At 38.5% G+C, this 15,341-nt stretch overlaps 1 pseudogene; it reads right to left on the bottom strand.

Annotated features, from left to right (window-relative positions):
• Positions 1-14,499: 14,499 nt before the first annotated feature.
• On the bottom strand, positions 14,500-15,066 carry LOC149230291 (DNA replication complex GINS protein PSF3-like; annotated as a pseudogene).
• Between the last annotated feature and the right edge of the window lie 275 nt (positions 15,067-15,341).

Here is a 15,341-nt window from a genome sequence, read left to right as displayed (position 1 = left end):
AAAGTGACTCAGGATCCTCTTTCCTTCTTGAATTTCATATGTTGACATTAACCTTTGTTGCTTTGTGGGGGCCATTTTCAGTAAGTGATTATAAAGTTGAATTATTTTTGGCTCATTCTTTGCCTTTATTTTAGTAAATGTTCTCTTAATGTCAGAGCCTTGCCTACTTTGTGGCCTGGTAGAAGAAAATTCCACACTATGTTGTCTTCCAATCTCCTGCTTGTGTGAACTGTCCAATGTTTTTGTGACCGAAGATGTATCCTGGCTGACTGCTCTTTCCTCCCTTAGACTGTCTGTAGTCTCCTGAATGAATTCCTCCTCTGATAGGGGGTTCAATCTCTGCCTTTTCTCCCCTGGTTGCTCCGCAGAACCGCTGATCAGTGTGTCTTCTTGCCTATCCCTTTTCTTGCCTCTCTCCTCATTTAGAGGAGTTTGTAGTACAAGGATTTATGGTGCTTTTGTTTGAGCTGGAGGAACCTACCCTTGGCCTTGTTCCTTTGATGTAGCTGGTTGGTCTGTCATTATGTCCTGCTCTGAACCTATTACCTCTTTGCCCTTTATTGACCCTGTGCTGGCTTTTTGTGTGGCCTGCTGAGAAGTCCCGACAAAAGATGTATCACCTCCTATTTGCTGGGGAAACTTGAAGGATACCTATCCAAAAGAGTCCAGGTCAAGCGTTTTTTCAAGCTCTTTCATGGCTTTTTCCAATTTCTCTTCCTCAGTAATTTCTTCAACTAATGTGCCTTCTACCCATTCTTGTTGGTTAGCATACTACTGAATTTCAGGGATTTTGTGGTGAACATATGTTGTTAGCTTGTTTTTCACTTTTCTATAACTTATGAAATGCTTGGGGTCATATGGTGCCCAATAAAAACTTTGTTTCAACTTAAGTTGCTCCCCTAAAATCTTGTTAGCCTCTTCCCAGGCTTCCCTTTTATTGAAGACAAATGGACCCAATTGATTTCATATTTTGAGCTATGCATTTTTCTTGGCAGCATAGAAATGAGTCAAATCTGAAATAATAAATTGCTTGAAGTATTCCAGGGCAAACGGTCTCATAGGCACATACTTTGGCAGTTTATAGGGGCATAATTCACAGCCATATATCCTGATCTCCGTGTGATTCTGGTAAAAGTACCAGTCACCTATACTGTAGCCTTTTGAGAGATGTAAAATTTTTTGTATTTCAGCAGAGAGCCTGGTAGGAGGATTTGTCATCAATAAAGAAGAGTCTGGATGTATGAAAGATCATTGAATTCACAATAAGTATAAGGAGAGTTATGGACTTCATGGAATATTGAGGTCCATAAGATTATAGACCTGCACTCTCCTTTGAGATCCAATTTTCTATGGGGAATTTGAAAACTATCTGGTTGATTGTACAACAGCAGATGATATATGTATGATGTGTATTTGAACACTCTTTCTCTGTCCAGGCTCATTAATTGCTCATGGATCTTATCAGCTATGAAGGTGGCATAATCATATTTGACAGCAGGGGGTTACCCTGGAGTAAACATGGACAACAAAACTAAGGTAGTATCATCAATATACTCACTGGTTTTAAATCCCAAGATGTAGGATATCATGTCAGTAATGAATTTTCCAGCTTCATTGAACCAGACCTGGTTAAAAGGAGGTGGTTGCCTGGGCTGGCGATCTGGTCTCATGAATAACTGAGCAATTCTGGTTATCTCTAAATTGGGCAGTTTGGCACCTTGGTCAAGCAGGAATTCCATGGAGAGAGGGGCCAGAGGCTGAGTTGGCTTGAAGTGTAGCATTTCATTTATGGATTCAAGGGTAATGTGAAATAAGACGGTCCTAGATGGAGCCATAACTGCTCTTTGACTGGGGTCATAATTGGCACAACATAAGTGAATGATATCCGGGAGTACATTTATTGAGGGGAGGTAATATATGGGCATGTTGGACTCCCAAATTCCATAGACATCATCATTGATGCGGTAACTAGTCCTAATTTCACAAACTGCTTGGAGGTGAGGCTTGTCACCAATTAAGTCATTAATCTGGAAATCTCTGTCAGCAAGGGGCAACCATTCCAATTCTTTGTGTGGTGAATTGACGGGGGCAACATTCAGGTCCACTAGAGCCTCCATTATTCAATCTTTTGTGATTTTTCAATTTGAAATTTGGGTTTTTATAGCAACAATAGGTAAAATGATACTTTTGGGTCCTTTCTTCGGGAATTGTAGGCCGAAACGAGCTTCAATTTAGCTTAGTGGGCAAATTTTGCAGAGGGAGACAGAGTTTGAGGGATTTCTCGGTAAAAATGGGTAAAAACAGAGGTTACATTGCGCAGGTTTGAAGGTAGCACAACGCTTCTAATTCAAATTTGGGTGTTTTTGGTGAATTTACAGAGAAAAATAGAAAAAACGGGGTTTGGGAAAAAATTTGGGTAAATACCTGTTTTAGTGGATGCCCTGTGCGAAATGCAAGTGGCGGACCGAGCTGAGGGGCCGAGCTGTGGAGTCAATTTAGCTGGGTGGCGGATTGTGTAGTCAAAATGGTGCTTTGGACATGAAACACCATGCAGAAGTTGCGTAGAAGCAACAAATAGAAATGAACGAAAAATGACATTTTACACCTTTTTGACAAAAAATTGATTTTGGCGGGTTTTGGCGCGCTTCGGTTAGGTGACATCAGCATGATGTAATATTTGTCATGTAGCGGGGTACGGAGGTTGACTTGGCGGTGATGTGGTGGATGCCATGGAAGTGAGGCGGTAGACGACGTGGGTGATGACGTCAGCAATGGGAAGCGGGAGTGGTATATGGTATTATCCCGCACCGCTTTTGGACAAAAGTTGTTTTGGGCGGAGGGGTCGTGATAGCACCGAGCGGGCACCATGTGATTCTTGTACGATGGAAAAACCGTTATTTTCCCAGGCGCTAATGTTCGGTCATTGGAGGGGTTCCGATATCGTTGTCGGTCATCCGATGGAAAAGCCCAGATCGAACAGTCAAGAGTGGATGAAGATGGCGGAAGGGTACGGCGTGGGGACCCGCGTGATAAATCAACGTTTTGTAAGGTTATGCAGTGTATTTAAATTTCGGTTTATCGGGCGGGTTGGTTATTCATTTAATAGAATGTTGAATGAATCCCAATGTTTATATGCGCGCGCGGGGAGGGTTGTCCATAAGGTTTCGTATAAACCTTGGACCCCCTTAAAACATTAATATGTGGCTATAAATAAGCCCGGGGCGGGATATTAAAGTTTTGGGTTTTTTATGTGGTTTATATAATAGGGGAGGGGAAATATTCATGTAGGAGTTATAATATAAAGTTAGTAGGTTAATATGAAAGGTAGGTTTAAACAAAACACTAAGTTTGAAGAGTGACTTAGGCTTTAGGGAAATGAAAAGGATCTAGGTCATTAATTCTGAGAAGCTTAGCATAATGGAAGAAAAGAATTTTTACACAAGAAATGTGGCTTCCTTTGCGTGAGTAAAAACAAAGTCTCACTTACTCTTTTTCATGAAATAAAGTGAACTAGAGGGGAATTAGTAAATGTTGTTGGAGAAATGAGGAGGGAAATTAGTCATGCTCCATTTGTTTTGTAGCTACCTTGCCATGGCATTTATGATATCCATGAGATGCAAAATCTTAAAAAAAGAACAAAATTGTTCACAAACCTGCTTCTGCAACATCAAAACTGCCCACCCAGCCTAATACACCTAACATTTTTTCTTCCTTCTTCTTTGGGTGCATTTGAACTAGCAAACCCTTACTCTCTACTTTTTTTTTAGCTGCGATCCTATCTAAGTCTGCCCTTATTTCTTCCAGGGGCTCAGATTTAACTGTTGAGCTCCCTTGCTTCTCTACCTAACTACTTATCTACCAAGCTTGAACTGTTTGGACAGAATTCATTATCTACCTCTAAACAAGAAATTGAAACAAGGACCAGCCAAGTTTAAGCCGTTTGGACATCCATCAACTGTGACAGAAGTCACTGTTTGCACATTTTGGACTTCTTTGCAAAAAAAAATAGGATAGTAGTGGAATTTTGGACTAGCCAACTTTCCTGGTCTTTTCTTTGGGGTTCATTTCTTTCTTTTTGACCAATTCCTTCTTTTTGCCCTTTGATTTTTCTTTTAGGGCATACCCTCTTTTCATTTTTAAAATTTTTGATTTTTTGAAAATATGCAACCTTTGCAGCATGGAAAGGATGAACATATTTTGCATTTTAACAGTCAATCATGAAATATGACACCTATTGGTATAGGAGCATAACATCATCATCGTATATTTGAAAACAATGTGCGTGTCATTCCAATAAAGGGGCCACCTCACGGGGGTCATCCGTTGGTCACGCCACTGGCATATGACCACAAACGGAGTAGTGCAATGGCCTGACCTATGGGAGTAGGCTATTGGCCTTCGCCCCCATATGGCCACAATTTCTGGAAATAAGGCATTGGAAGCTAATTAAAGCATCCAACAATTTCACCAAATCGGTGAAATTGTCGCTCCGTTAGCGCGTTTTGGGGCAAATTTGTAGGATGGTGCCATATTTTGGGGAATTTGTGGTGTGATTAGCAAAAAACTTGGAAAGGTCATAGCTTGTTCTTTTTTTTACCAAATCAGGATCAAAAAGAGGTTACATAGGCATTTTTGGGCATTTTGGAGCCATTGGAATAAGTTTCAGAGCTTTTTGAGCATTGTAAACTAGTGTATTCATGCTTTTGAGAATAATAGAGAGGGACAAGCCATTGGAAGCTAGACCAAGGAGACAGAGCCGAGGAGGGGAAAACTCCTTCATCATGTGCTACTGTGATACTATTTATGGTGATGTTTATGTCTGTTATAAGTTTTTGTTCAGTCATTGTTTATGTTAATTTGCACATAAAATTTACATAAAAGCATTCAAAAACTCATGTTTTAAAATTGAAATTAACCTCATGAATCCTTAAGCACATTTAACATAATCTGAAAAGAAATTTAGTACGACAAACTAATTATCCCAATAAGATCAAGTTTGGTATCATAGTTCTTTGTTTTCTTTGTGCAAGAAGGATTTAACTGTTTGCAAGTGAATGTCATGCTTACAAGGTTGAAGCTCAAGAGAGGAGAAGGGAAGTTGGTTGAAAGTCTGGAAGTTGGGTCAAGGAGAAGGAGTGAAAGGTTGCAACAATCTCCACCACCTGTTCTTCCTCTAGTTGCAGTTGAGGCTTTAGTGAGCATGTCTCATGATGGAGAGCCTCCAAACATCAAAGAGGATGAGAAGGTATTTAGGAAGGCTTTGTTTGACATGACAAAGATGGTGAAGGTCCTCTATGAAGAGAGGAATACCAGTTTGTAGGGTGAAAACTCCAAACCTCCCAAAGGAGAAGGTTCTTCAAGAGGAGGAGGTAATGGAAATGGAGGTTAACCTCCACCCTCTCCACCAATTTCTTCATCTCCTTCTTCATAGGAATCTTCACCCTCTTCCATTAATACAACGCTTGCTCATAGTCATCAACATACGTCAAAAGGAACTGGTAAATCACCTCTGTTAAAACTTGATGTTAAATTTGAACTGCCCATGTATAATGGTGAAGTGAATAAAGAGAAGCTTGACAATTGGGTTCGTCAGTTGGAGGTCTATTGCATAATTCAAAACCTTCAAGAGGATGACATAAATATTTAGCTAGCTTCATTGAGGCTAGAGGGTGCAACACTAGTATGGTGGGAATCAAAGACATGACAAGAGATCAAAAAACACGGTAAGATCTCAATTTCTTGGTATAATTTCATTACTGCAATTAAAAGACAATGCTACCCTCTGTCATATATGTAGAAATCCATAATGAGTTGGCAGAACTTTAGATAACTTAAAGGTAAAAATGTGCAAGATTACAACCAAGAATTTAGAAAAAGGTCTCTAATGTTAGGTGTATATTTTCAATCACAAGACACATTGCTGAAGTACATAGGGGTTTTACATAGTTACCTTAGGAATACTATCCTTCTATTTAATCTCAATAATCTAGATGAGGTGTGTGTGCAAGCCACTCAAATTGAGGTAAGAGGGAAAAACACTCCAGAAGAGGGTAGTAGAAAGCCATTCAAGGGTAAAGGAAAAGAAAAGGGTTTCAAAGGGAAGGGAAAGAAAAATTCATCCATTAAGAAGGAAACAAATAAATTAACATGCAGTAATTGTTCCAAAGAGGGTCATGATGAATCTTATTGTTGGAAGCTTCATCTTGAGATGAAAACAAAGAAATTCAACAACAAGGGAAAACAAAAGACAACTGCAACCACTCAACATCATTTGAAATCTGATTCGGGTGATGAAACTAAAATTACAACCATGGGTATGAAAGGAAACGAATCAATTTCTAGCACTAGTACTTCAAATTTACACAATGAAACTCCAAATGAAAAGAAGAGGATATAACTTCTTCTCATAAGGGTAATCTCAAAACATAGAAAAAATGATACTCTTTTTTATAGCGTCTCTGAAGCCAATATCATCTCTAAAAACATTGTCAAACTTTTAAACTTGGAAACCATTCCACATCATAAACCATATCCATTAGGATGGGTGTGTGACAATGCACAATTGCAAGTAACTAGAAAGTGTAAACTGAAATTCGCCATTACTACAAATTTCATAGATGAAGTGGAGCTTGATGTTGTGCCATTAGACATATGTGGTGTAGTTTTGGGGAGCACGTATCTCTGTGACAGAAAAGCCATCTTCCATAGACATGAAAAAAATTACCATTTGTTCAAATATGGAGTAGAATATATTGTGAGATCCCATAGCAAGAAACTAAATCTTTCAGTCGTTAATGTAGGGTAGATGAAAATACTAGTGAAATCTAGCAAGAATTTTGTGCTTCTAATAATCAAACACAAGAATGATATTGATAATGAAGCTTTTCAAGGTTGAGACTCAAGATTGAAATTTGAATTGGTTGATGTTGTTAACCAATATTATGAGATGTTTCAGGAACCAAAAGGGCGAATCCAACATGAGATACAGTTGCAGCAAGATAGTACTCTTCGAAACATTGGCATGTACAGGATGTCAGTGATGGAAAGTGCAGAAATTAAAAAGAAAATTCAAGAGTTGTTGGATAAAGGGATCATCAGGCCAAGTTCTTCACCATGTGGTTCACCTATTGTTTTGGTGCTAAAGAAGGATGGAACATGGTGCATGTGTGTGGACTTTCATGCATTGAACAAGATTACGGTAAATAACCATTACCCACTACCTATAATAAATGATTTACTTGATCAATTGAAAGATGCAAAGTATTTTACTAAGTTGGACTTGAGGAGTGGCTACTATTGGACACCTAATCCTCTATGGGTTATTGTGAAAGCGGAATAGACTATGGAATTCCAAGAGACCTTGGGATGTGGAACCCAACGGTAAAACCATGTACTATAAATGTATATCATTTGTTAATAAAAAATTTACTCTCATGTTTTATCTTTCATACTCTTTCTGCCATGTGTGTGTTTGACATGGTATCAGAGCAGGCGTATTCCTACCCTGCATAATTACTCTGAGCCATTTGTTTTATGGCCTTTCTATGCAGGTCATTTCTGCCATCACTTCTGCATTTCATGAATATTTTCTCAGCTAAATTCTAGTTGCAACCTCTGTCATTTCTCCAGTGCCATTTTTGGCATCCATCTTTAATTTGTAACTCCTATTCTGCCTATGTTCTACCTATTTTGCAAAATTCACATCTCTGCTCTGACATGGTATAATATAATACGCTGCCCATCCTCCAATTCAGTTTCCCATATAATACACTGCCCATCTGACAGAATTCAGTTTCCAATATATATGATGCTCCTTGCTCTAATACACAACAAGTTCTCATATAATCTATGGTATCTGTCATATACATTTTACTCTCTCTGAAATGGTCCACCCTCGAAACTGTTATGCTCGGTGATATAACTGGTTCGACTTGCTGGAATGGAATTGCTGGTGGTCTGACTCTGTCCCTCTACCAATTTTCCTGTATCACTTGATGCCCACGTTACACTGGATAAGATTAGTTTCTCATTCCCCTTTTGGACATTTGTGTTCCAACCCACACATGTTTTAGTTAAGTCACAATTATTGTTATCCAGATCCTGGATTGAGGAAACCTTCTTGCCACATTTACATTGACACAACAATTCCTGTGTTATAAGACCCAACAGAGAAGATGACTTCTCCAATCTTGGGCCCTCAAGTTGCCACTTCTTGAAAGCTATCATTGAAGTGTAAGCTACATCAAACAATTGGCTTTCTTCCCTCATTAGAAGCTGTAAAAATTTTGGTGTCACATAAAAAGTGATGCTATAAGCTTTGCAAAGAATGTCTTTGAAATGCCCATGCAATGTGTAGAGAAGAAAGGACCCAAGACTTCTATCTGAAACTAAAGGTGCAAGTTTGCATCCTAGCTCGTAGAAGTAGGGGCATCAACTTCTGAGCTTGAAATAAGTAGGATCAGCTTGCATTTCCTTCCTAATCCTGTGGTTATAGAATGTTAGATTATTGATTGAAACGGCTTATCTAGTGCACAGATCCCGGGCCAACCAGAAGGGTAGCTCCACCCTAGCACCTGCTTCTACATTATTATTTTTAGATCCAGGATCTAAGAGGCCCGCTCCGTTTGTGCCGACCCGAAACACTATAGACATCGGTTCGTGCTCCATGAGAATGTGGTCGATGTCACAGTAATCTGCCATACTCAATCATTGCTGGGTGGGAGATGGATTTCAATTTCAATTTTGGATTGGGCACATTAATCACAGTGATATTAAATGAGTTGAGAATGCATAAACTGTGAACCAGTGGTATTGTAGTGGACCGAAGATGATTCAAACAAGCTGGAGCAAGGAGTGTAATGCCAGTTAGTAAACACAAGCATAAGCAAATTCAGAGATTTGTTCTTCCCTGATCATAGATGCCAAACGACTCTTGGCATTCCCCGGCCAAACGCTTTTGCTCTATGATAAAGCATTACGAGGTTGTGCGTTAAGACCACACCTCCATGATTTTTGCTAGATAGAGGTATGGAGTATCATGTGAAGCCATAAATGAGTGCATATTGATATGGTGGTTGTTGTTTTCTCTAACAGATTGCTATTGGTCCTGTCATCCTTTACATTAAACTACTGGTATAATATTCTGTTTATATATGTTGTGTTTTTCCTCTAGTCATAAGTTGAATCGTTGTGGATTATAAAAGGAAAATAAAAGGAAGAGCATGAATACTTGCTAAGGAACCATTATCACTGTCCTATCATGAAGGCCGAAACGTTTTTTGAATCGACAAGCCCAGTGGCTTCATTAAATTCCCATGGAGAGTACAAGACTCGTGATCTGCGTTTCGGACAAACATGAACATGCATATTTAAAATATGTAGAAGCAAATCGATGAGTGATAATGTTACGATTCGAATTTTGCCGGTTTTGAAAAAAAAATTGAGAATAATGGTTGGAGTTACAGATATCCATCTGAATCATATAAAATTTAGAAATATTTCATAAATAGACAACAGAGATCAAATAAGGAACACATGCCAGTATCCTTCATGTGAATCTACCACTCTGCTTGAAGCAAATTTATACATTTCTTAAATCCTTGGCAAGATTTCTAGCAGAGTTTCCAGCTAGCAGTTGATTGGCATAATAGGCTCTCTAACAGTAGCTAACTCATCCTTGATAACCAACTTAGATGTTGAGGTGGAGCCTGAAATAGTTTTAACGGTTAAATCCACTAAGGAATGCTCTTTCTTTGTATTGAAATATTGATAAGGAAGTTTCTTATGTTGTGGATACTGTTTATTTTTACACAACTAGTGGAGAGTGTTGTGGGAGGTTCTGAAGGAAGCCCTTGGGAATGTTCTCGTGCCCTTTTGCTTGTGTAATCAGATTGAATAAGTTGTTGCCTCTAATATTCTTCTTTATTTCATCACTACAATCTTGTTGTAGAATTAAGGCTTAAGAACAATCCACAAAAAATAAGTCTATGTCGATCGAAATACCTATTATCGTATTACTCTGAGCACTTAGTCATACTATCAATTTGGCATTCCATTCTTTAGATAATTATTCCCACGTACTTCAAATAATTATTTTATTAATTTCAATACTTTCATTTCTATAATTTGGAAGGAAGATAATCCACAAGGGTATTTCCTTTTGATAGCCATTATTTCTGCTTTGAAAGTGAATATGTTGGGGGATTTTTGGGAATGACAGAGTTCAATGTTCATAAGAATTGGGGACTGTTTATATTCTTCAAAGTTACAACAATTTGGCATTATTTAGGAATTCAATGAAAATTGTTTCAGGCCAAGACCATTCTTTGTAGATCAAATTGGTGTATTTTATTAAATGTTGTTCATATCAAAGATTGTTGTTGAACTAGATTGAAGTTGTTGCCAGGATAAGTTCTCTTGGATTTAAGGCTAGTACAGTAACACATCTTTTTGAGGCTTGAATTGCTTATTGCCTTGTTGGAAATTAAATTCTCAGGTGAATTGGAGAAAATTCATTTTTGAATGAGTCGTCTATTTTCCGGATATCACCATTCTTTGTGTGTTGAATCTATTGCAAGCTACCAAGATTGATTTGAAGTTGTTTCCATAAGTTTATATAAAAGAGCAATTGGTGTCCATCTTTTCCTCATTGTTTTACTATTTTTTTGAGGTTGAAAAATGGCTCCAATTGGTGCAAAATTAGAGTCACTAGACAATCCAATACTCTCTACTATGGATAATATAATCAAAATCAGCAAGGATTTTCTCACCGATATTCATAGTTGTTTACAAGATCTACATGACAAGATTGAATTTTTGTAGCTTGAATCTCAACTACAGCAGGAAGAATTACGGAAATGGAGTTATCATTATAAAACTATTCCTCTTTAGAAAATTGAAACAGTCTCCCATAAGTAGAAAGTTCATTCATATCCAGTGCCCAATAAAGCTACAAGGTTACATATAGATGCAGAAATTTAGTTTGCACTTCCCAAGTCGGTCATCAGACCTTGGGAAGAGCTTGTCCACAACAAGCACAGAACTAGTCTTGGATATGACAAGGACGTGTCCTTTCATATTCCAGACTACTCCAAACCAATCCAATTTCAAAGTGCTGGATTTCTTCAGGATAGTTCATCTTCACCTGCTCCTCATGACAGTTCACCTTCAACTCTTCCAGATTCTGCCCCTCTTCCACAACAATAGATTGTGAAATGCCAACACTGTGACTGAGTTGGCCATCTGAAAGATCACTGTTTTGATCTTCATCCATGTAAGCATTGTCATAAAACTAGTCATTCTTCAAATAGATGCTTTAGAAACAAACCTCCTACAAGAACCAAGTTTCATCTTGGATGGATCGCTTCTTGGCAATGGGCATCAACCGCCAAGAAGATATTCTAGTCATATGTCAAAACTTGTTCTAGAGTATTGAACAGTATTGCAGTTGAGTTTTTTCCATCATCTCACCTTGTATCTGACAGGGGGGAAATGATGGTCATCTACAAGCTTCAAAGTCATATCAATTGAGCCTGAGCCACAACCTACCACACCAGTTTTAGAGTTGTAGCCAGAGACAAAGATATCCCTAAGCATGCCTTCATTTGGTAATGCCTCTTCAAAGAATTTAGGACACTTCCTCTAGCAGAAGACATCATCTTCTTGCCAGTTTTGGAAGAGTTCCAGGAATAGAATTGGGGACACTTCCTCTAGCAGAAGACTCCATCTTCTTGCTAGTTTTGGAAGAGTTCCAGGAATTTCATTAAGCATTCCAGAGTTGTTGGTCATCCTTAAACTATCACAAGTTGAGACTTCCCTTTTTAGGTTGAAGTTCTCCTTTTTATGAGGGGTGAGACCTCCCTTTCATGGTTGAAGGTTTCCCTCTTCAAAATAATAGGAGCACTTCCTCTAGCAAAAGACTTAAGCTTCGTGCTAGTTTTGGAAGAGTTCTAGGAATTGCACTAAGAATTCCAGTGTTGGTGGTCATCCTTAAACCACCACCCTTTATACCAACATTTCAGAGATCACATTCAACCTAGTGCTGCCATGCATTTTTTGCACGTTTTGTATTACATGTTAAAAAATTATATATTACAAAGCAATGGAACGCATAGAATATTGCATAAATATAAAGATAGAAAGCACATAAAACCAAAGAGACACAGTTATACGTGGTTCACCCAGTTTGGGCTACGTCCACCCTGAACAGCCAGTCCTTCCTTTCTATTATCCAACTAAATGAGGAGATACAACCTACAACAGATCCACTGTAACACCCTCTTCGCTCTCAATCTCCTCTCTGTTTCTCACTCAGAATATAGATCTACATAGATGCAATACAATTCCCTCATATATAGTGAGGGGTTTCCTTCTAGGGCAAAAAAACCTAAATTAAACATAACTTCTACCGTCAGATCATCCGCCTAATGAACAACCTAGATTGACTAGAAATTACTATACTTTTGCAAGGCAATTTTACATCTATTCTTAGCTTCGGGGGCGCTAGCGGGGGGGGGCTCGCTAAAGGTAGTAGTCACCCCCCCTAGACCCCGCCTACAACAAATATTTTACGGGTGGCGTTGCTGCCCCATTTCCAACTGGGGTCCAATGCGGCGATACCTTTGAATACAAAAGATAATCAGGTTCCACACCCAACATTACAGCTCTCTTCTTGGACTCATACATAACCCTTCAGATTAAGGGGGGAATGTTAGACACCTAAGCCTGTATGGGATAGTGTGGAAGTGGAATAGACTAAGGAGGTCCAAGAGACCTTGGGATGTGGAACCCATCAGTCAAAACATGTATTATAAATGTATATCATTTGTTAATAAAAAATGTACTCGCATGTTTTATCTTTCATACTCTTTCTGCCACGTGTGTGTTTGACAACTACCATCAAATTAGAATTGTTGAAAGAGACATTTGGAAGATAACATTCAAAACAAAACAAGGTTTGTTTGAATGGCTAATTATGCCTTTTGGTTTATGTAATGCTCCTGCTACCTTCATGTGTGTGATGAATGATGTGTTGAGGCCATTTATTGATGAGTTTGTTATAGTCTAATAATATGACAACTTAATTTTTAATAAATCTCATGATGAACATGTCATGCATGTGAGAAAATTACTTGATGTATTAAAGAAGCAACAATTGTATTTAAAGATATCAAAGTGTGAGTTTGGAAAAGCTTCTTTAGTTTACCTGTGTCATATTGTTGGGGGAGGTGAGTTGAAAATAGATCCCTCCAAGGTTGCATTCATTTTGAATTAGCCAAGGACCAAGATAGTTACCGAGGTAACAAGTTTTTTGGGAGAAACCCAATATTGGGGGAAATTCATTACCAACTTTTCTCCTATAGTAGCTCCTTTCCATAAATTGACTAGTGTGAAAAAGGTTTTTCAGTGGGGAGGAAAACAACAAAAGGTCTTTGATGCATTGAAGGAAAATATTCGTTCATCTCTAGTACTTGCACTTCTAGACTTGAGATAGTCATTTGAAATCGAGAATGATACTAGTGACTGCACCATGGGTGCAGTCTTCATGCAACATGATAAGCCTATGTGTTTTCATTCAAAAACTTCCAATGGCACAGTGTTTAATTATCCTACATATGACAATTAATTATATGCGTTGGTGCAAAGTGTGAAAAAGTGGAAACACTACTTCATGTGTAAGGAAACAATCATTCACACTGATCATCAACGATTGCAATACAATCTCATTCTAAGTTGCAGAAATCAAGGTAGTTTTGATGGATGGGTTTTCTTCAACAATTCCACTTGGTAATAAGGTATAAGAAAGGTATCTAAAATAAAGTTGTTCATATGCTTTCTAGGCCTCTTATCAGTGCAACTAAATTGCTCAATAATAATTCTATTTTGCATGAAATTTATAGTGAGCAATATGCATTAGACAATGACTTTCAGGATGTTTATGCAAGCTTGAGTCAAGGTAACCAAGTAGAGGAATTGGATTATCATTTGCATAATAACTTGTTGTACCATCTTGGAAAGCTTTATATTCTACAGGGAGAAAGAGTCAACATTGTAAGAGAGGCACATACTTCTCTTATCGTTGGTCGTTTTGGTGTAAGTAAGACAGTGGAACATCTACAAAGCTATTATCATTGTTCTCGTATGCTTGAAAGTGTGTCATGTTTTATTAAAGGATGTTCATTATGTGCAATCAGTAATCCTAGCAATAGGAAGTTAGGATTCTACACACCACTTCCAATTCCTTCATGACCTTGGGAGAGTGTTTATATGGATTTTGTAGGAGGTCTTGCATTTTCGACTTGCTGGAATGGAATTGCTGGTGGTCTGAATCTGTCCCTCTGCCAATTTTCCTGGATCACTTGATGCCCACGTTACACTAGCTAAGATTAGTTTCTCGTTCCCCTTTTGAACATTTTTGTTCCAACCCACACATGTTTTAGTTAAGTCATAATTATTGTTATCCAGATCCTGGATTAAGGAAACCTTCTTGCCACATTTACATCAACACAACAATTCCCGTGTTATAAGACCCAACAAAGCAGATGCCTTCTCCAATCTTGGGCCCTCAAGTCGCCACTTCTTGAAAGCTTTCATTGAAGTGTAAGATGCATCAAACAATTGGCTTTCTTCCCTTGTCAGAAGTTGTAAAATTTTTGGTGGCATAGAAAAAGCGATGCTATAAGCTTTGCAAAGAATGTCTTTGAAACACCCACGCAATGTGTAGAGAAGAAAGGACCCAAGACTTATATCTGAAACTAAAGGTGCAAGTTTGCATCCTAGCTCGTAGAAGTAGGGGCATCAACTTCTGAGGTTGAAACAAGTAGGATCAGCTTGCATTTCCTTCCTAATCCTGTGGTTATAGAATGTTAGATTATTGATTGAGACGGCTTATCTAGTGCACAGATCCTGGGCCAACCAGAAGGGTAGCTCCACCCTAGCACCTGCTTCTACATTCTTATTTTCAGATCCAGGATCTAAGAGGCCCGCTCCGTTTGTGCTGACCCGAAACACTACAGACATCGGTTCCTGCTCCATGAGAATGTGGTCAATGTCACAGTAATCTGCCATACTCAATCGTTGCTGGGTGGGAGATGTATTCCAATTTCAATTTAGGATTGGTCACATTAAGCACAGTGATATTAAATGAGTTGAGAATGCATAAGCTGTGAACCAGTGGTATTGCAGTGGACCGAAGATGATTCAAACAAGCTAGAGCAAGGAATGTAATGCCAGTCACTAAACACAAGCATAAGCAAATTCAGAGATCTATTCTTCCTTGATCATAGATGCCAAATGACTCTTTGCATTCCCTAGCCAAACGCTTTTGCTCTACGATAAAGCAT

This window comes from Pinus tabuliformis, chromosome J, assembly GCF_031772625.1.
Source record: "Pinus tabuliformis cultivar Carrire ecotype Pingquan chromosome J, CPIR1, whole genome shotgun sequence".
Taxonomy (NCBI): domain Eukaryota; kingdom Viridiplantae; phylum Streptophyta; class Pinopsida; order Pinales; family Pinaceae; genus Pinus; species Pinus tabuliformis.
Note: the sequence above shows the minus strand (reverse complement) of the source record. Positions and strands in the feature narration are given on the sequence as shown.